Source organism: Spinacia oleracea, chromosome 5 (genome assembly GCF_020520425.1).
Source record: "Spinacia oleracea cultivar Varoflay chromosome 5, BTI_SOV_V1, whole genome shotgun sequence".
Lineage (NCBI taxonomy): Eukaryota > Viridiplantae > Streptophyta > Magnoliopsida > Caryophyllales > Amaranthaceae > Spinacia > Spinacia oleracea.
The window spans coordinates 36,736,709-36,760,601 of record NC_079491.1 but is presented as its reverse complement, the minus strand read 5'-3'; the positions used below and the strand labels follow the sequence as shown (position 1 = coordinate 36,760,601).

The 23,893-nt window shown below is 37.4% G+C and overlaps 1 pseudogene; it reads right to left on the bottom strand.

The window, feature by feature from the left end:
• Positions 1–215: 215 nt before the first annotated feature.
• LOC130461437 (dirigent protein 25-like) lies at positions 216–885 on the bottom strand (annotated as a pseudogene).
• Positions 886–23,893: the final 23,008 nt, after the last annotated feature.

Sequence of the window (23,893 nt, the reverse complement as noted above, 5' to 3'; positions counted from 1 at the left end):
TATGTTATTTACTTTTATTTGAAAAACCTTTACTTTAACCTATATACTCCAATAATCGAAGTTTTCTAGTTTTTTTTTATTTACTTTTGTATTGTTTTATTTACTTTTAAGTTGAAAACCTTTACTTTGACATCCGACCATATATTTCTGAAATAAGATTTTTTGGAGATTTTCTGATGCCCGACCACATACTTCTAAGAAAAACCGATGCGATCTCATAAACATCTTAATGAATTTTCTTTTGAGGCAAACTGTTTCACTTTTGAATCAGTTCTATTTACTTTTACGGTCTCAAGGCCATCACTCTCATGCTGATCGACAGGAGAGAGTGTTCTTACGACAGTAAATCCCTTGGCATTGACATACTTTCCGGCTCCACCCATGACAACAACAACAGATTCAGAGACAACAGTCTGATGAACCCTAAAGAAGTTAAGACTGTTATGACAAACACCTTCTTGGAACATAGCAGTAAAGGCCATGGATTGGGTCTTTCCATCTATCGAGTTGTAGACATAAAACCCTTGAACCTGACCTACCATACCTGAGTTGAGCGCATGACATTCAGTGAGTTCATCATCAACTGCTATCATAGTTCCAAACATTAGCTGATGCAGACTTGTCCCTGGAGAGAGTTGGGCTCCATTAACAACTGGGAATCCATTCCCTCCAACGTAGTTGTTACCATTGTTCTGCATTGCATTAGATTTGACACGACCAAGTTCGGTGAGGAAGGGGACATTGTTGTTAGGGAGGATTGCACCATTGGGTTTAGAAAAAAGGACTTTCCCACTAATAACGTACAGAGTTGGTAACAACACCCGTGATTGCTTTGGAGGTAGGGTTAGATCCTCCTAGGATGTCATGCATGAAAATATTAACTCAAGGTGGGCTCCATGTGCAACAGCTCCAGCTCCACCAGTAGCTGCAGCAACAGTAGAAGCTCTTGTAGCAGCGCCTCCACCAGCAGATCCACCTCCTGTGGAAGTGACTTTTGTATAAGGCTAGTATATTATGAGCTTGTTTTGTTTACTTTTAAATTTCTTTTATTTACTTTGGAGTTTCTTGCATTTACTTTTGAGTTTTTTTTTTTTAAAAAAATACCTTTAGAGATAACCTATGTAAGAATCGAACCTACATGTCTATGCATCTGCATAGTGCTCTACCATTTGAACTAATAGATTTATGCACATCTAGTAACAAAATAGCCCACCAAACAGAGGCTACCCATATAATGTTTACTTTTGGATAATTTCTATTTACCTTTTCCAGTTTTTTCTTTACCGTGGAGTTAGATAAATAAAAATTAAGATACATGAAAGTGAAATAAGATAACCAAAACTCTACGCAGCAAACACTTCCTCTAAACCAAACACAACTATTGCAAGATTCAAACCAACAGACAAGATTACCCAATCCAGATCAGACTGTAGCACCAAAACATCACAGATCAGCATGAACACTGTCAGTCCACAATGCATCCCAACCTAAAGATACCATTTATGGAAAACACTTAGACGATTTCTCTTGCTTGCACTCAATTCTACTGGAACTCAGCCATAGTTTAAGGTCCTATATGTTCTGTATAGTGCGAAGATCCATACATTTTTCAAGTTATTTAGTTTGCTTTTACAACAATTTTGTTTACTTTTGCACAATTTTAGTTTACAAAATTCCTTTTTGCTTCCTCCTATTTCTGCTTAGCTTATACCATCAGTTATTTGCAGTAAATAATATCACTCAACATTCTATAAAAGCACTGAAATTCACTAAAAAAAACCCAGCTTAATAGCTCATAAAACATACACATAGTTAAATAGCTATGATATAAGCAGAAACAATATTGATGATAGAAGAAGAAACATAAAAAAAAAACGTAAAAAACATCTCATTTACTTTAGACAAAACAACATCTACATTAAAATGGAATCAATCTACCCCAACATTTCAGTCTACTTTTAAATCGAAACAAGGGTTTTATGAATTCCCAACTTGTAACACCCTAATAATTCCTTGCTTTTATAAAACCATTTTCCAACTTAAAATAAAGGAATTACTAAAGTATAACCGCCACCGTGATAACGGTTAAGGCTATTACCAGAATTACGCAGCAGAAATTAATGACAACTAACTTTCAAACCAACATAAATAATAATTATTGAGGCCTCCTACAAGTTGGAACCATAACGGCCCAAAAACCAAAGTATTAAAAATCCAACAAACTCAAAACATGATTAAAGTATAATTAAAATAATTTCAAACCACAAAAGAATGCAACTCTCTCAACCATCCCAAGCTACATGATTTCGATCGTACTTTGATCTACCAACCTGCTAAAATAAATCTACTCCCCAACAATGCAAGTGCAATGATGGATCATCATAGGGTCATTAAGGCGAAGGCCATGACCAAAAGACATAAAGCACGTAGTCAGCAAAAGCTGAGTACTTACAAGGCTAGAGTGAATTAAAACTATAAACATGCATCACTCACTAAAGTACTAATCAACATGCAAAAGCCATTTAATAATCAACATGTAAATCATGAATACAAGACTCGACTCTTGACTCACAATTTAGTTAGAATAAGCTTCGAACAGGCCAAAAGAATATTCCATAAAGGAAGGGTGTTGGGAGCCCACCAAACACCATATTAAATAATATAATGAAAATCGGACCATACCGAGTGTCGGGCCATACCGACGGAATTCCAGCGCATAAATTAAATGAATCAATTGCTTGTATCATTAGTAGGAGAATGGGTTTTCTGGCAAGTCTCCCCCCATTGTTCATACTCAAGGTATATACGTTCCAAGAGTTTTGAAGCTTGTTCTGGTTGCACTTTACATTTATTAATATTGTATTAAGGCGAACTCGAGACTCAACCAAACATACATTTAATAAACAACAACCAAAACAATCTCATTTTAATCCTTTAGGACTTGTTATCAATAAATCAAGACGTATTGAAATTACTACCAAGTTCCTTCTCACAAAATGTGAGATTCCACATTCTGCCTGTTAACATGAGGGTTGTGCCCTTGCAAGACAAAATCCTAATTCATTTCATATAAAATATTCCCAACTGAACCCTACATGTGCGGTGGCTTACGTGAGCTAACCCTTCACATGTGGTAAAATAAATATTACAACGAGGTACGAATAATTGGCTAAAAAGTATGCTAGACATCCCGTATAATATTATAACAATAAATAATTCATCCCTTGCATGTGAAACAGACCATACATGCATAAATATTGAACAACATGATTGACAATGAAATCCATACTCATAATAGTCCCAACATGCTTGTTCAACCATTAAATCAATAATTCCAATATAATAATCCACATGATCGTTCACCAAAACAAACATGAATCCACCAAGGTCACATAATATAATTCACATCAATAACAATCATGTAATGTCCCTTGACAAATAATGTGGTCTCCCTAGACTTGAACGTACCTTGAATATCTAAGCATAGGAGCCACTTTGCAAAACGATCACTCACTTAGAAATCACCTCCTATCACCAAAATAATGGAACTTTAATTATTTCCAGGTTCATTAAATTTCGAGCAACTTTATAAAGTATAAAACCTTGTTAAAAATCAGAATTCAATCGTTCTTTAATAAAATAATCGTCTCAATTTGCAAAACTAATCCCTAGTATGAAAACATACTTTTTCCACCCTTAAAATCAATAAAAATCAACACTTTAGACCTTTTTATAAATCTGAAAATAAAATTGATTATCATAATTAAATTAATCACCTAATTATGCTAATCAATTGACCCATTAGGTCTAGGTTAAAACCCTAACTTGACTTTCCTAATAAAACCAATTTAACATCATAAAAATCAATTCTTTATTACATAAACGAATCTGAAAATTCATGCTTTAATAATTAAAATACGCCTCATGAATCAAAACATATAAAACATCAAAATACGGTGTTCATAACCGTTTCCCAGCACTTTAATTATTCAAAACAATAATAATAATATAATTTAAAATACAAAATTGGAATAGAATAGGTAAGGAAGAAGAGAATTATACGAATCCGGCCTATAGCACGGAACAACCACGAATTAAATGTGATTGGGCAAAAATTGAACGAACGGAACAAAACAACACACACACACACACTTCGTGTGTGCGCGCGCGGCAGAGGGGCGACGAGCAGGGCGCAGGGCGCGAGACAAGGGGCGACGAGCAGGGCACAGCTAGCGTTGGGCGCGAGAGAGTGAGGGCGAGGGACGAGAGCAAGGGGCGTGTGGCTGGGCGAGAGGCAGCAGCGCACTGTAATCCCCCGTAATTTAATAAGTTTATTAATATATTTTAACGTATAGTTATTTATATTTTCATGAAATTTATTAATATTTCTTAACGTATATTTATTTATATTTAAATAGAACTGATGAATTTAGTAATAAATTTATAATTAACGTATATTTATTTTATTTTAATTACGTTCTAAATATTTAACCATTTATGAAATCAAAATAGTTTTAGAATTTTACTTTGAAAAGAATTAGAATTTGGAAAACGATCTTAATCGGTTTTGATCCAAACACTCAAACTCAAATCCTAATTTTAGCCCAAAATAGAAAAAGCCCAAATACAAACACCCATAACCCTCCCCCATTCTCTGCACGTGAAAGCCAAAGGAAAAATAAATAAAAAGGGAAGCCACCCTTCTTCCTCATTCACGTACTGCTGCCCCTGCTTCCCTCACGTAACCACACAGCCATTGCTGCCGCCAGCGCTGCGACCACCAAGTCGGACCACCGTCGTCCTCCCCTGCCGGTAACCTCTCTTCTCCTTCATTTCTTTCTCCCTCGTTTTCTTTTCCTCTTGCTGATTCCGTTTTCTTCCTCTCCTCCTTACTCGAGTGTTTTCTGTTGCTCAACCACCACCACCAGCGCAGCCACCGCGCCGCTGCTCGCCGCACTGCCTTGCTCTCCCGTCGGTCAGTTCTCCTTCTCCCTCTTCTTCCCTTTCGTCTTTCCCTCTCTCTTTCCTTTTCGTGGTTTATCCTCTAACCGCAGCTCTGTTCGTCGATCTAGCACCGCCTCCCACGCAACCACCTGCACCTTGCCCAGCCACGTCGCTCCGTCGACCTCCTGCCACCGCGCGCACCGACCATCCGCCGGCCAACCCTCCTCTCTTCTTGTTTTGGTTAATTCTTAATCTTAAAACTAATTAATGTTTTAAATATTTAATTTTTTGGTTTCTTGAATTAAATTTATGATTTTTAAGTTTAAGGTATGAATTTTAGATTATATATGTTGTTTAATTAAGAACTTAATTTTCTGATTATATAATTGATTTGAAATAATAATTTTTTAATTATTAAAGCATGAATTTTTAAGGTTTTCATAGTTTTAAAATCATGGTATGATGTTTATGAGTTATTAAGGTTATTGTTTTTATGATTTTAAGCATATTAATTATGGTTTGGCGAAGTTTTAAACTATTTTATATTGCTGGAATTTTAAAAAGGGATGCTTTATTGGAGTTTATGATAATGGGTGATCACTAGGGTAGTAATCACTATTCTAGGAAGTTAATTAATTAAGTTTCGATGTTGGGGAATGTTCTAAATATGTTTAGGATGTGTTTAGAGTACGTTAGTGTTGCGGAGAATTCTTTGTGGGCGACTTTTGAATTCGTTAAAGTGGCCTATCAGTTTGTTTACACAAGGTACGTACATACCTGTGTGCTTGGATGTGTGTTGTATTGAGAATATGATGAATATATTTATGAACTTGTTTATGTTGGAATTTCATGTTCAATGTCGTTGAATTAATGCATTGAGCATAGAACTTTATTTATAAGAATTGAATCATGTTAGCATGGAATATTGATGCAAGCATGTTGGTTTTGGGGAACTTTATATTATTTAATATTGGTTTAGATCTTTGTTGATCGTTGTTCCTCTTTAGATTTTCACTACTTCATAAGGGCCGAGGACCTTGGTTGGTAGTTGAACCTTATACCTAATAAAGGTTTTTAAATATGGATAAAGGAAGGATTAAAATAGTTGGAATTGGCTCTTGGTTGAACGTTGTGATCACTGGTTTAATTCAAAGATAAAAGAAGTTGTGTTTACATGTTGAATATAATATTTATGTTTGATGAGTCATAACCAAGTATTAAAAGTTAAGTCATGTAAAGTGAAAATGAGTAGCAATAGCTTTAGACTGTGCACGTCTAAAGTGACGGACAATCAGGAGTTGGGGTCATGGGTAGCCTATGGCTTTTTCTGGGGCCGGATTGATCACCGGTTCTATTTTTATTTAAAAAGTCCCTCGATATCGCAGGTCATTGGGGTTTACGGAGTCGCGCCCGTACCTCGTCTTCCTTAGTGAAGAAGAAGAAGTTTCTAGTAGACAACTCAGTCCATTGACTATTTCAATTAAAATAATGTTAATGATACAAAGGTCTAGTTCAGTCAAATATAGTCTTCAAGTCAATATATCGTGATTATCCTTGCTTATGTTTTATTTAGTACCATGTTAGGATTGTTCGTTTAATAGAATCATGTTAGGATTATTATTGATTTAGTATGTAGTACTCAGCTTTGCTGATAACGTGCTTTTGCTTGTGCATGTTGATCATGGCTATGCCTTATTGATCCTGTGATGACCCAATCTTTGGTGAGCAGTCTCTAAGGATCAATAAGCATTGTCCATCTGCAGGTTTGAAGATGATGCATCATTGGGATCGGGATTAGAGAGCTTGTATTTAGTTTTGTTTTGCTAAGTGACTTGGTTTGTTAATTTGGATTTTAAACTTGTCGTACTATTTATATTTCCTTATTTTCGTTGGATGATTTTTGGGATTAAACCTGTAATCGATTATTTATAAACCTAAAGTTAGTTTTATATTTTCCGCTCGCCGTTACGTTTTCACACGGGCGATAATGCCTTGATAATTCTCTACGTTTTATATTAAAATGTTGTTTTAGAAAAGAGAGAATTATCGGGGTGTTACAAAGTGGTATCTAGAAGCTAAGGTTTTATTTTAATAAATTTTTAGGCGCCTAACTATCTAGTTATTTAAAATAAATTTCTTAAAAATCGAGCTTCTACGTATTATAGTGTTCAAAAATTGGTACTTTTTTTTTGGGGGGCCGATTTCCTTTTATCTTGTTTGAAAGTATACGATATTCCTTATTTACGTTCGAAATCAAATTATTTTTCCAAGTTAAAGTGATACTTTCGACATTTTTATTTTTCTTATTATTTATTATTCAAACAAATACATAAAAATAATATGAATACATTTTTTTTTTTTTAAAAAAAAGGAGTTCAATTTTTTTTTTAAGTTGTTTCAAGAGTTAGAATTCGTTAATTAGGAAATATAAATCTTTTCGAATTAATAACTTTATTCTCGAATTTATTCGCTACGCATTTTCTTAACTTATTTCACTTTATTTATTTTATATTTTATTTATGTTATTATTCTATGTTATAATTTTATTATATTTTCGTTCTTTTATTTCGTTATATAAATGATTCTAATGCTTTAGTTTATGAGAGATGGGTAGTATAAGAAGGGCATATAAGATAGAATTATATGTGCATTAGTAGCTAGTCAATGATAAGAAATTGATTGTTATGTATGTGCATGTGCTAATTGTTTAAGTGTTACATTTACATGTGCATAAAGAATTGTTTGATTCCACATAACTTATTGATTATTGAACCTTGTTTATGTTTTGGCTGGAAACCGTTAGTGAGACCTTGAATTGTTTATTTCAGGAATAAAATGTTTCTTTCCAAGTATACCAACATAGGATCCTTCGAGAAACTTGATATAGAAACCCCTGATATTTACGTGAAGAAAATTGTGTTTGGATGTGAATATTATGCTAAAGTTCAAGGGCAACCTATCTTAATGAGAAAGGATATCATAGCAGCCACTATCATTAATTGCTTACCTAACAAATTTCCATACCTAGAACTCAAGGAAAAGTTTAAAGACATGCATTCTCATAATGGAACTCCAAACTTGGCTAAGTATGGGACTTGGGATGGTAGATGGAAATATGATTCAGAAATTCTGACCACCATTATTGAAGCGGCAGAAAGTGGGTTTAGAGACGGTAAAATCGTAGGGAGTCATGTTGGAGATTCAGTTACAGAAGAACCTATGGGAATAAGTGTAAATAATGACCTAGAGGAAAATGATGTAGCTGTGGAGAATGAGAACGTAGGTGTTGAGGCAGAGAATCCTAACCCAGCGGCTCATGAGCCAACCATTGAGATCTCTAGTGATTCGGATGCAGAGCTCGAAAGTGAACAGGAGATGGCAAGTAAGCCTAATCAAGATGAAGACATGGGTGAAGATGCAAACCCTGAGGAAGACCCTGATGAAGACCCTGAAGAAGAGTTCGATGATCTTGAGATCTAAATTTCACTCCGCAAGTTTCAGGAGCAATGGATAGGCAAGAGGCCACAAATATTTAGAAGTCATAAATAGTTAATTAGCCCTTTTATGTTTTAAAGAATAAGTAGCAAAGCTACAACTGTTTAAGGTTTAAGTTTATTGAAGTTTGATATGTTCTTTATTATTTTCAAGGATGTAATAAACCTCTATGGAGTTAGCAATAAAAGTTAAAGTTTTCAAGGAATTGTTCTTTATTCTATTTTGAGGATTCCATAATACCCCAACCTCTAACGTCGTGGATTAATCTTCCTATTGGTTGCATACTCAGTGTGAATTGGGGATCAATTTAATTGCCACAAAAATATTAAATGATTTGAGTACATAAAGGAAGTGAGGGCCAATCTAGACCCTCATGACCAATATGATTCAAAATGTTATGCCTTATGTACAGTGTGTAAACGTCTTTCGTGAATTATTGAGGATGATTATTTTTCAATGATTATTGCATCTTGTAGACGATCGTTGCACCTTCGTAAACGATTGTCGTGCCTTCGTAAATGATGTGTATTAATGTGAACATTGTTGGTTGAGGCGATCTTTATGGTCAATTCAAGTATTAAATTGTATGGGATAACGTATAAGTGATGTTTCAAACCTAAAGTAGAGTATACTAATTGCAGGTCGCGTTCTAGAATGGCCAACAACAATGATTTAGCTGTTGCGATTCGCCTCTTGGCGGAAAAGCTAACCCAGGAGAGGACTGAGCACCCTGATTCTGCAGGGGAAATGTTTGAAAGACTTTCTAAGGTTAAGCCACCGTATTTCAAGGGGCAAGCAGATCCTACCTTCCTGGAAAACTGGATTATGGAATTTGAGAAACTATTTGAGGCTGTGAGTTGCCCTAGGAGTATGAGAGTAAGTCAAGCTGTCCTTTACCTGAAAGATGAGGCCGACCTTTGGTGGAAGGAAAATGGAACTAGACTAAGTGCTGCTGAGGGATTCAATTGGGATTCATTTATTGTTGCCTTGAGGGGGAAGTTTTACCATCCTTTTATGAGAAAGCAGAAAGCGCAGGAGTTCATCAACCTTAGGGTGGGGAATATGACTATTGCTGAATACTATAGCAAGTTTATAGCTTTATCGAGGTTTGCACCTGAGGTCGTAGCTACGGAGGAGCTGAAAGCTCAAAGGTTCGAGCAAGGGCTGACTAATGAAATTCAACTGGGATTAGGTGGGGAAACCTTTACATCCTTAGACATAGTGTATGGGAGAGCTGCTCATATTTATGGTCTGCAGTCTAGAAGGGATAAGAAAACTGTGGCAATTGGGGAAAAGAGAAAAGATTTTAATGCTGGGGGTAACCAAGAAAACTTTAAAAGGAATAGAAACGGAAATGGGAATGGAAATGGAAATTTCCAAGGAGGAAACAATCAGGGGCACCACAACAACTCGAACCCATCTGAGAGAGTGCATCATTGCAAGATGTGCAGTAACAATCACCCTGGTAAGAACTGCAAAGGAGAATTAGTGACCTGCAACTATTGTCAGAAAATGGGGCATAGGGAATACGAGTGTTTCACTAAGCACAGAAAGGAACAAAATAGTAATGGAGGTGGAAACCAAGTGAAGTTTAACCAGTCTGGAGGTCAAAATTCAAAGCCTGGAGGGGCACAAAACAATCAAGGGAACTATAATAAGCCTGCAAATGATAACAACAACCCGAATAAGGCTCCAGGAAAGTTGTACATGATGAATCAGAATGAGGATGAACGATCTGCCGATATAGATTCTGGTACTTTTCTATTAACTCCGCGCACGTTAAGCATTATTTAATTCGTGGTGACTTGTTCTTTTGTTTCATCATCTGTTGTGAAAAGTCTAAAGTTAGTAGTTTTATTGAAATATGAATTTTGAGGATAGAATTCGTCGAAAGAGAATTTTGGTTAGCTATTCCCTGAGGTGAGTTACGAGGGCGTAACTCGTTTTCTTTAAGGGGGTAGAATGCGATAGAAATTCGCGCTTTTTACCTATTTTATGTCATTTTTATGCATTTTCATGTTCATTTTAGCAAATTTTACAAGTTGATGCAAAGCAAATAGATTCTCCGCATAAGACAATGTGTTCATGAGTAACACAAGCAACCTTGAGTTGGCAAAAGAGTGAACATAAGTGGCACAAGTACTTCTCTAGTTAGAATAAGTTAAAAGCTTTTGGGAAGATGTGGGAATTTTCGTGTCAAGTTTCGGGACGAAACTTCTTTTAAGAGGGGTAGATTGTAATCCCCCGTAATTTAATTAAGTTTATTAATATATTTTAACGTATAGTTATTTATATTTTAATGAAATTTATGAAATTTATTAATATTTCTTAACGTATATTTATTTATATTTAAATAGAATTGATGAATTTAGTAATAAATTTATAATTAACGTATATTTATTTTATTTTAATTACATTCTAAATATTTAACGATTTATGAAATCAAAATAGTTTTAGAATTTTACTTTGAAAAGAATTAGAATTTGGAAAACGATCTTAATCGGTTTTGATCCAAACACTCAAACTCAAAACCTAATTTTAGCCCAAATTAGAAAAAGCCCGAATACAAACACCCATAACCCTCCCCCATTCTCTGCACGTGAAAGCCAAAGGAAAATAAAATAAAAAGGGAAGCCACCCTTCTTCCTCATTCACGTACTGCTGCCCCTGCTTCCCTCACGGAACCACACAGCCATTGCTGCCGCCAGCGCTGCGACCACCAAGTCGGACCACCGTCGTCCTCCCCTGCCGGTAACCTCTCTTCTCCTTCATTTCTTTCTCCCTCGTTTTCTTTTCCTCTTGCTGATTCCGTTTTCTTCCTCTCCTCCTCACTCGAGTGTTTTCTGTTGCTCAACCACCACCACCAGCGCAGCCACCGCGCCGCTGCTCGCCGCACTGCCTTGCTCTCCCGTCGGTCAGTTCTCCTTCTCCCTCTTCTTCCCTTTCGTCTTTCCCTCTCTCCTTCCTTTTCGTGGTTTATCCTCTAACCGCAGCTCTGTTCGTCGATCTAGCACCGTCTCCCACGCGACCACCTGCACCTTGCCCAGCCACGTCGCTCCGTCGACCTCCTGCCACCGCGCGCACCTACCATCCGCCGGCCAACCCTCCTCTCTTCTTGTTTTGGTTAATTCTTAATCTTAAAACTAATTAATGTTTTAAATATTTAATTTTTTTGTTTCTTGAATTAAATTTATGATTTTTATGTTTAAGGTATGAATTTTAGATTATATATGTTGTTTAATTAAGAACTTAATTTTCAGATTATATAATTGATTTGAAATAATAATTTTTTAATTATTAAAGCATGAATTTTTAAGGTTTTCATAGTTTTAAAATCATGGTATGATGTTTATGAGTTATTAAGGTTATTGTTTTTATGATTTTAAGCATATTAATTATGGTTTGGCGAAGTTTTAAACTATTTTATATTGCTGGAATTTTAAAAAGGGATGCTTTATTGTAGTTTATGATAATGGGTGATCACTAGGGTAGTAATCACTATTCTAGGAAGTTAATTAATTAAGTTTCGATGTTGGGGAATATTCTAAATATGTTTAGGATGTGTTTAGAGTACGTTAGTGTTGCTGTAAATTATTAGGAATTGATTTGGGCACGTTTCTTGATTATTTTAGGCGGAGAATTCTTTGTGGGCGACTTTTGAATTCGTTATAGTGGCCTATCAGTTTGTTTACACAAGGTACGTACATACCTGTGTGCTTGGATGTGTGTTGTATTGAGAATATGATGAATATATTTATGAACTTGTTTATGTTGGAATTTCATGTTCAATGTCGTTGAATTAATGCGTTGAGCATAGAACTTTATTTATAAGAATTGAATCATGTTAGCATGGAATATTGATGCAAGCATGTTGGTTTTGGGGAACTTTATATTATTTAATATTGGTTTAGATCTTTGTTGATCGTTGTTCCTCTTTAGATTTTCACTACTTCATAAGGGCCGAGGATCTTGGTTGGTAGTTGAACCTTATACCTAATAAAGGTTTTTAAATATGGATAAAGGAAGGATTAAAATAGTTGGAATTGACTCTTGGTTGAATGTTGTGATCACTGGTTTAATTCAAAGATAAAAGAAGTTGTGTTTACATGTTGAATATAATATTTATGTTTGATGAGTCATAACCAAGTATTAAAAGTTAAGTCATGTAAAGTGAAAATGAGTAGCAATAGCTTTAGACTGTGCACGTCTAAAGTGACGGACAATCAGGAGTTGGGGTCATGGGTAGCCTATGGCTTTTTCTGGGGTCGGATTGATCACCGGTTCTATTTTTATTTAAAAAGTCCCTCGATATCGCAGGTCATTGGGGTTTACGGAGTCGCGCCCGTACCTCGTCTTCCTTAGTGAAGAAGAAGAAGTTTCTAGTAGACAACTCAGTCCATTGACTATTTCAATTAAAATAATGTTAATGATACAAAGGTCTAGTTCAGTCAAATATAGTCTTCAAGTCAATTATCGTGATTATCCTTGCTTATGTTTTATTTAGTACCATGTTAGGATTGTTCGTTTAATAGAATCATGTTAGGATTATTATTGATTTAGTATGTAGTACTCAGCTTTGCTGATTACGTGCTTTTGCTTGTGCATGTTGATCATGGCTATGCCTTATTGATCCTGTGATGACCCAATCTTTGGTGAGCAGTCTCTAAGGATCAATAAGCATTTTCCATCTGCAGGTTTGAAGATGATGCATCATTGGGATCGGGATTAGAGAGCTTGTATTTAGTTTTGTTTTGCTAAGTGACTTGGTTTGTTAATTTGGATTTTAAACTTGTCGTACTATTTATATTTCCTTATTTTCGTTGGATGATTTTTGGGATTAAACCTGTAATCGATTATTTATAAACCTAAAGTTAGTTTTATATTTTCCGCTGCAAAATTCTGAATAAGCCGTTACGTTTTCACACGGGCGATAATGCCTTGATAATTCTCTACGTTTTATATTAAAATGTTGTTTTAGAAAAGAGAGAATTGTCGGGGTGTTACACGCACACAGCAACATCAACACACGCACAGCAGCAGCACGCAAGGGAAGGCGAGCTGTGCGGTGCGGTGAGAGGGAGTGGGCGAGCACGAGGCACAAGGCACGCGAGCTATGCGGTGCGGGCGTGGGGGTGAGGAGCCGGGCACAAGGAGAGAGAAAAGAGAGGAAGAGTGTGGGGCAAGAAAAGAAAGAGGGGTTTTATGAAAAATAAGGGGATCATTTAATGAGGAGAGTCCTATTTATAGGCTCTCATATCCCTAGTGGGCTAGGCTTGGAAATTTGACATTGGGTGTAGCATATGAATGATTGGGCTAGCCTTAAGCTTAGAATTAAATTCTTTTGATTGGGCTCGATTAATAAAACGAGTTGGACTTTTATTTAAAAACACAAACCTTTAAAATTACTTGCGACCCATTAAATTTCCCGACTCGGAAATTAAATTCGTTTCGTAATTAATTAACATAATAAATACTCTAATTAATTAAAATACATTTAAATAACATTTAAATGTGAAATAAATTCTAAAAATCATAAAATGCTTTATAAAAATAATAAAGTATATTTATAATTATTATAAAAATACGAGGTATTACACAACTTGTTTCACGAATTTACTTTTCAGATTAATTGATTTAGTTTAACCAGATATCAATCTACTTTTTAAAATAAGAGGAAAAAAACTACGAGAAACTCCACACCAGACAACCTACATACTCGATGAAGAGAGAGAGAGAGAGAGAGAGAGAAAGAGAGAGAGAGAGAGAGAGAGAGAGAGAGAGAGAGAGTAATATATGATAACAAAATGACTTGTCACAACTTAAAAAGAGGCCGCAGGTCAGACAATGGCAACAAAATTGAATCACCAGACATAATGATGCTCAGGTAACCATCACTGAATTAATAGAATTCATCTAATTCTTTAGAGACTTAGTTTACTCTAGAAGAGATTTCGTTTACTTTTGCTCATTTTTAGTTACTTTAGTTACCATCCACACAAAAAGCAACAAAAAAAGAGATAACAACAAAGCACAACAAAATATAAGCACAAGTGGGAAAACCATCCACACAAAACACAACAAACACTAACAAAAGGCTTTATCATCTGGAGATTTAGTTTACTTCAAGAGTGATTAAGTTTACTTTTATTAAATTTTATTTACTTTAACTCATTTTTAATCTAGCTAACTAATTCACAGACCAATCAAAGCACCCTAACCCCTAAACAGATTACACACTTAACAAGATGTTTAAACTGTCTATTTTGATAAGTTTTTGTGCTTAAACTGCACAGAAAAACGTAGTATGTATTGCAGCTCAGCATTCAAAATATGATGTTTCTACCTGTAAGACAATATGCAAAACATGTTGCTTTTGTCTTTTGGAATATCAGCGGGACAACAGGCTTCGCCGTTTCAGCATAAACCTGCGGAAATCACGAGTACAGGACAGTCTGAATGAAGAAGACTAAAGCAAGCATTAATTTCTAAATGTTAAAATTAGCAATGAAAATTGAAGTAATTAAAAACCTAAAAATCTTATTGAACTAAATTGGCAGCATTTACCTCTATATTTGAGAAATTTGGAATGGAATCATGAAATTAAACCACAATGTTAACTAATTCAGCTGTGACAAATCAAAATTGTTCGTATCAACCTTCAAAATTAGAACACAATTTAAGAAACGAAATTTTAGTACCTAATCTATGCTCAAATTTAGTTCGCAATCAAAATTTAAGAAATCAAATACATATAAATCGAACAAAATTCGCACGTTCACCTTTAAATTTGAGAAATTTGGTAGCAAATTCACCAAATGATACAATGTAGAGTTCGATTTTGAAATTGATTTGTAGATTCGAGTCAGAAGTTAAACAATCTCATAACAATTTGAAGAATTGGAGAGAGAGAATGCGTATTGGAGATCGACTTTGGGCAATTGTTGGCGAAATTTCGACGAACCATAAGGAAACCGAAAAGTATGGAGGAGGGGTGAAGAGAGAGAAACTCTCATTTCTTATGAGGCAGAGAGGGAAAGTAACTGCGCAACCAAATTCGCGAGATTTAATCTCAGCTGTCCCTTTTTTTTAATCCAACGACTATTAGAGGTTCTCATTATATGGTGGGTTCTCATCTTAAGAGAGGTTCTCACCAGAACATGGTCCTATGTATATATATATATATATAAAGAGAGAGAGAGAGAGAGAGAGAGAGAGAGAGAGAGAGAGAGAGAGAGAGAGAGAGAGGCTCCCGTAAGAGAACTTCTTACGGTGAGAACACTTCCTTACGGTAAGAACACTTTCTAGACCGTTTGATTGTTTCTAATCTGACCGCCCAAAATGAATCGTTTTTAACAAATCTGGACCTTTACATATTTTACGGTTGAGATTAAAAACAAAACAAATAAAAAAAATCAGATTTTTTTCTCTCTCTCCATTTTCAGATTCTTTTTCTCTCTATTCACTTCCTCTTCTTTTCTCTCTCCACCAACAACAACCGCAGCTGCTCGGCTCTCTCCGCCGCCACTGCTCGGCTCTCTCCGCCGCCACTGCTCGGCTCTCTCCGCCGCCACTGCTCGGCTCTCTCCGCCGCCACTGCTCGTCTTTCACCGCGCCGCTTCTCTCCTTTCGTCGCGCCGGTCGCAACATTAAATCGCCGCCGGTCGCATTTGTTGTTGTTTGAAATCGAAACCGCCGGTGGTGAAATTGCTCGTAACCACCACCAACATCCGGCTCACCGCCGCTCTCCGCCGTTCTTTGATCTTGTAATCCCCCGTGATTTTATACATTTCATTTATATATTTTAACGTATATTTAATATATTTAAATAAAAATTTATGAAATTTGGAAATAAATATATAGTTAACGTATATTTATTTATTACATTTTAATATTTTCAACGATTTATGAAATCGAAAATAATTTTAGAATTTTAAGTTGAAAAGAATTTGAATTGCGAAAATTGATTGAATTTAGAAAACGATCCTATTCAGTTTTGAATTCGAATCATTAAAGCTAAATCCTAATTCTATCCCACTTGGGAAAGCCCAACATTAAAACCCAAACCTCAAACCCTCACCCAAACTATTTCACGTAAAACAAATCAAAGCCCTCCTCTTGTTCCCTCTCTCTGTTTCACGTGAACTCAAGCCTTATCCCTCTCAGCCGTTTCCCCTCTCTCCTTCCTTCACGTTCATCGCGTCCTGCCCAGCCGCCGACCACCTCTCGCCGCCGCGAGCACGGTAACTCCTCCTCCTTCTTCGATCTCCTCCTCCTTCGTGCCTCCTTTATATATTTGGTTTTTGTTCTTGCAAACCCCTTACTCGTGTGTCTGTTCAAACCAGTTACCATCGTGAGTTTCGCTGTCGCCGACACTCCGCCGCCGACACTCCGCCGCCGCCAGCACAGCCCTGACCGCCGGCCCGGTAGTCTCTCTTTCGTCCTCCCTTTTTCTTTTTATTTTCTTTCTTTTTCATTGCTTGTCATCCTCCTTTTCGTGGCTGATTTTTTCTCATCCGCGCAGCCACCACCACCGTGTGCCGCCACCGCACACCTTGCTCAGCCTCGCCGCGAGCCACCGCCTGTCCGCCGGCCAGCTCTTCTCTCTCCCTCTTTTCTTGGTTATTTCTTAAACCCTAAGTAACTAATTATTTTAATTATAGTTTGTTGATTTAAATTATGTTCTTGAATTAAATTTATAATTTTTATTGTTGAATATGATTTTCAGATTTGGTGTTGATATTATAAATTAATTATTTTCAGTTTTGGTTGATTAAAATATAAGTTAGGGTTTAATCATGTTTTATTAATTCGAATTATGTTTTCTTGAATTAAAGTTATGGTTTTGTGATTTAAATTATAAATTTTATATTATACGAATTATATAATAAAGTTATTAATTTTCAGATTATCCAATTACATTGAAATATTGATTTTTGATTGTTTAAAGTATGAAATTCAAGGTTTTTATGATTGTAAATCATGGTAGGTTGAGTATGGATTATTAAATCTATTGTTTTGATGTACTAGGAACGTAGATTGACCTTGGTGAAGTTTTTAAATGAATTTATATTGCTGAAAATTTAAAGTACGATGTTTGCAAAAAGTTTTCAACGAATTTCAGTCACTAGTTCAATAATTATGATGCTAGGAAATCAAATGTTTAAGTTTTGATATTGGGGAAGGTTCTAAATATGCTTAGGACTCATTTAGAATGCTTTATTATGGTTGCCAATGATTAGAAATTGATTGGGGTTATTTGTTGGTTATTTTAGGCGGAGAATTCTCTTTAGGCGACTTTTGAAAGTGTTAAAGTGGCCTATCAGTTTGTTTACACAAGGTACGTACATACCTGTGTGCTTGGAATGTGTGTTATTTGTTGAAACCATGTTGAAACTATACTTGGTTATGTTGAAATTACATGTTTAATATTGTTGGATGGACATATTGAACCTATATTTCGTTATGAGAATTATAACATGTTAGTATAGATGATTGATGCAAACATGTTGGTTGGGAACACTAGATTATTTTATATATATTGATTCATGTCGATTGATCGTTGTTCCCTTTTAGCTTTTCACTACTTTATGAGGGTCGAGGACCTTGTTTAGTAAGTTGAAACCTTATACCCATATAGAGGGGTTGATCAGTATTAAAGGAAAGGTTGGATTTAATTGGAATGAGTCATGCTTGATGCCTTTGTGATCACTTACTTAATTCCAAGATAAAAACAATTGTGAATAATCGTTGATTGTATGACTTATGTGATTGTTGAGTCATAACAGAGTTTTAATCTGTAAATCATGTAAAGTGAAACTGAATAGCAATAGCTTTAGACTGTGCACGTCTGAAGTGACGGACAAACAGGAGTTGGGGTTCATGGTGGTAGCCCATGGCCTTTTCTGGGACCGGATTGATCACCGTGTCCTATTTTTATTCAAAAGTTCCTCGATATCGCAGGTCACTGAGGTTACGGAGTCGCGCCCGTACCTCGTCTTCCTTAGTGAAGACTTCGGGTTGGACAACTCGGTCCATTGTCTATTTCAACTAAAATAATATTATTGTTATAAAAGTCTAGTCCAGTCTAACCTAGTCTAGTCAAGTGTGGTCGTCGAATTAACATGTTTCGTCTGCCCTTATTTATGTTCATTAGTATCATGATAGGATTGTTCATTCAATAGTATCATGTTAGGATTATTATTGTTTTAGTATGTAGTACTCAGCTTTGCTGATTACGTGCTTTGTTTGTGTGTGTTGATCATGGCTATGCCTTATTGATCTTGTGATAACCCATCTTTGGTGAGCAGTCTCTAAGGATCAATAAGCGTTGCCCATATACAGGTTTGAAGATGATGCATCATTGGGATCGGGATTAGAGAGCGCACTTGTATTTAGATTTGTTTTGCTAAGTGATTTGGTTTGTTAATTTGGACTTGAAATTTGTCGTACTATTTGTATTTCCTTATTTCCGTTAATTGATTTTTGGACTTAATATGTAATCGATTATTTATAAACCTAAAAGTTAGTTTTATGTTTTCCGCTGCAAAATTCTGAATAAGCCGTTACGTTTTCACACGGGCGATAATACTTTGATAATTCTCTATAGTTATATTTATAAAAAGGGTTATTTTAGAAAAAGGGAATTGCCGGGGTGTATATTTATAAAAAGGGTTATATTTATAAGCATTTGAATAATTCATAAATAGTATAATTCTTAAATGGACTTGGTCCACACTAAATTTATTGTGGACCATGTCTTAAAATAAAGTTAACAACTTGTGCCTAATTTATTTTGGCATTTTATTATGATTATTATGTAAAAAATATTTAATTAGTGTCGGTGATACATGTTGTGCTTGAATAATGTGATTTTAAGTCATAATTCGCTTTAAAAAATATAGGGTTACTATGCTTCGACAAATGGTTACTATGTCTAAAAATGTTGGTGTTTAATTTATTATAGTTACTATATGACAATAAAGGTCAATATGAGTGTAAAAAGGTGCTAGTGAAAATTATTAATTTTGAGTCCACACTAATATTATTGTGGACCAGGTCCACGCAAGAATATTCCGTGCTTCTATATCTGATATCGGGTATGAAAATGAGTTGAGTACGTTCTGAAGAAGGGTTATTATATGAAATGAATAAATCTGATATATTCACTGGCTCCGGCCTCACGTCACATTGGTCACTGCAAGCCTATGCTCCTATGGTCACAAGATTGATTCTTGTTAGCTACCCATATTCTAACACTTTGTGACTGATTCTTGTTAGCTACCCATATTCTAACACGCTCAATATTAATCCATCCTTCATCCCCCCCCCCCCCTGTGTTTTATTTTTCACTTTTACCCTACCAAAAAATCCTCAGTTGACCTACGTCGACTTTGAAATAAAATTAAGTGTTGTAACAAGTTTTATTGGCCATGTTTTAATTAATACTATTATAATCTGTGTGACACAACCATAAAACATAACAACAACAAACTAAGTTTATTTATTATACCGATAAAAGGATGGAAATTGCTACACCGTGTCATATTATAACGGTAATGAAATAACATTGGATAATCATAGTAAATTACAGAGTACATGAATAATATAAACTAAAAAATAGTTGTACAATTAAAATAGATAACGGTATTATGTTTTGATATGAACTTTCGCAAATAATATTGTATTTAACAATTTCATTAAAAGTCAATTCTAGAAGAATATTAGTATGAACTGTAATTTAATTTGTAGTAGTATTTATCGCTTATATAGATTATAAGTTAACCAATAACAATGGCTCCGGCCTCATATCACATTGGTCACTGCAAGCATAAGAGAATCACATGGTCGCGAGTTCGATTCTTACTTCATTCTAACACGCTCACTAATTACCCAGGTTTTTTTTGTTTCTCACTTTTTACCATGCTTAACCTACGTTGAAATGTATATAAGGTGTATGTTTTAATTAGTACCATTATAATCTTTGTGACACAAGCATAAAACATAATAATAATAATAATAATAATAATAATAATAATAATAATAATAATAATAATAATAATAATAATGAAAAAATGAAAAAACCCGAAATCCTCTCGATTTGGGCGAACTAGGGCAGACGGCCACGGTGTGCTGAAGGAGTCCCGGCACCGGCCAACCTGCGTTAAGTCTACGGCCAACCTCCGGTAAAGGTTTCGCCGGCGTCGCGACATCTGTTGCTCGAGCAGGGGTGTGAAATAGGTGGTTTTCTGGTGTTGCGTGGGCTGGGGTTTGTTTTGCGGCGGTTCGGTGGTGACGGGGTGTTGTTACGGCGGTAAGGTTGTGACGGGGTATTTTGGTGGTGTTGTGGCTGTGTGAAGACGGTGTTGTTGCGGCGGTGGTGGTTATTTGGGAGTTGTATGCGGTTTTGTTGAAGGCGGGAGTTGTATGTGGTTTGTTTGAGGGGCTGCGCCAGCGGTGGTGTTCGAGTTTGTTTGAGGGGTTGCGCCGGCGGTTGTGTTGCTGGTGAGCCGTAAGGGGGTGGTTGTTGGTGTTCGTTGGTGTTGAGTGTGTGCACCGTGGCTGTTCTCTTGGTGCTGCATTATCTCGTGGGTACTTTTCCATATTTAATGGTGCATTGACTTTCTATTCCAACTTTGTGGGGGTTCATTTTGTCTACTCCAGCATTGTGGGGGTTCTTTGGTTCTACTCCAGCATTGTAGTGGGTACGTTGGAGTTACTTTTTGGTTGAAGTGTGCTTGGTAGTGGGTACGCTGGAGTTACTTTTTGGTTGAAGTGCTTGGATATGGCTACTTCCGTGGAGAAGTTTCATTGCCCTTTTGTGGGTCTTAGCGGGTGCCAGGATGGAGGTGGGCGTGGTCTGGTGAGGAGTTCTCTGATCACTCACTTACGAGATCGTCATTGTTGCACTGGAGTGCGGGATGTAACCCGTCAGTCCCTTACTACCAATTTGCAGGTTTTTACTTCGGCTGAGGTTACCTTTCGTCGTATGGGAATTTGGTTATGTGGAGATTGTTTCAAGACGCATACTCATCGTATTAGGTGTCGGCATGGTAGTGGTTCTAGTACGGTTTTTGTGGACCCACCTGATTCTGGGGATGGTACTATTCGTTTTACTCTCTACGGTATTCAAAAACCTCAAGCTCCTGCTTCCGAGCTCTCTACTTCTGATGCGCCTCGAGAACAATATTTTTCTTTTGATGTTGCTCTTCTGGACACTATATGGTCTAAGCGGTTGCGTTCTGTGAAATCCATCCTTCCCAAATGTCGTTTGGGTTTTTCGCGAGTTTTGAAAGGGGCGCTTGATAAGGTGATTTGCAGACCAGATGACATCGCTTGTTGGGTTCAGTTGCTCGTGTTACCTCTTTGTGTCCTCAAGACTTTTTCTCCACGAAGTAATCGTGAGTGTTCCTCCGGTGTTAGGCGGCGGCAACAGGAGGAGTGTATCACCTCTGCTATTCGTTCTTGGGGTGTGCCTGGCGGTTCTGAGCAACTTGTCATAGACACATTGGCTAGCGTGTCTCCCTCTCTATTGGATGTTGGCGATGACCATGATTTGGCGGAGCGTAATATTAAGCAATGCAAGAGAAAGATTTCTGACGGTCACTACACTGCTGCCGTTAGGGTTCTTTCTTCATCAGGTCTTGCCCCTTACGATGATGCTACTCTTGCAGATTTACAAGCAAAGCACCCTTCCGTTCCGGTCCCTACCTTACCGGATATCCCTGTTGATCATCACCTTTCTGCTTCCTCCACTGTTGTTTTGGAGCAGATTATGGGATTTCCGCGTGGTTCTTCGTGCGGTAGAGATGGCTTGCGTGCTCAGCACCTTTTGGATTGCTTGGGTGGTGCTGCTGTAGCTGTTTCTGATGAGTTGGTGGATGCTATCACTCAGGTAGTTAATCTCTTTCTTGCTGGAAAGTGTCCCGCTGAGCTTGGAGGATACATTGCTAGTGCTCCTCTTACGCCATTGGTTAAGCCTGGTGGGGGTGTTCGGCCTATTGCTGTGGGTACTATTTGGAGGCGCCTTGTTTCTAAGGTCGGGGCTGCTTTGATTGGTCCGCGTTTAGGAAACTACTTTGGAGGTCTGCAGTTTGGAGTTGGGGTTCCAGCAGGTGGTGAGGCCATTCTCCATGCTGTCAATCGGTTGGTTGAGGCTCGTGGGGCCGATGTTGGCCTATCTATGTTATTGGTGGATTTTCAGAATGCTTTCAATTTAGTTGATCGATCGGCTTTGTTGCGTGAGGTTCGGCTCCATTGTCCTGCTCTTTCGCGTTGGGTTGAATTCTGCTACTCTTCTCCAGCGCGGCTGTATTATGGGGAGCATACCTTGTGGTCTTGTCAGGGTGTGCAGCAAGGGGATCCTCTTGGCCCTTTGCTTTTTTCTCTGGTTCTACATCCATTGGTGTGTCGAATCAGAGACTCATTTGATCTATCTCTTCAGGCTTGGTACTTGGACGATGGCACTATCGTTGGTGACACTTTGGTGGTTGGACAGGTCTTGGAGTTGATTTTGGAGGAGGGTCCTCGTTTAGGTCTCCATGTTAATGTTGAGAAGACGGAGGTTTTCTGGCCTTCGGAGGACCCTCGCAGTCGTCTAGAGGGTGTCTTTCCTGCGGATATTGCTCGTCCTACGCTTGGTGTTAAGTTGCTTGGTGGCCCAGTCAGTACGGATTCCTCTTTTTGTAAGGAGTTGGTTTCGCAGCGTGTGTCGAAGACTGTTGTGTTGATGGATGCTGTAGCCAAGCTTAATGATCCCCAGTGTGAGTTATTGCTACTTCGTGCGTGTACTGGAGTTTCTAAACTCTACTTTGCTATGCGCACTTGTCCGCCTCATCTGTTCGAAGCGGCCCAATTATCTTTTGATGTGGCTCTGCGGGCTTCTTTAGAGCGCATCGTGACTGCTTCGGGACCTGGGTTCGGTGACTGGCAATGGCGCCTTGCCACCTTGCCTTATTCTTATGGAGGATTGGGTGTTTATTCAGCTGGTGATGTTCGGCATTATGCTTTTCTTGCATCCCGTTTGCAGTCTTCTGGTTTGCAGGATTCGCTTCTTCGGCTTTCAGGTGTTGATGGTCCGGGACCGACCTTTGATGATGCCCTTGGTCTATTCAATAGGACCGTGGAGACCGACCTTATGCGTAGCCCTAGTGAGATCGCTGCCCCCACACTCATGAAGAAACTGGCAGACATATATTTCACGAAGGTTACTGCTGATGCGGAATCCGCCTACTCCTTATCTTCGCGTCTTGTTGCCCTATGGAAATCACAGCAGGGGGATCAGTCCTCGGCTTGGTTGCGGGCAGTCCCCATCTCGGGGTTAGGCCAGACTATGAACGGTAAGACTTATCGTTCGGTTCTTTGCTATCGGTTGGGTATTCCGTTGTTCTCTGATTCGACGCCGTGTTCTGCTTGCTCCCGGGTTTTCGACGGGGACATTTATGGGGATCATGCCGTG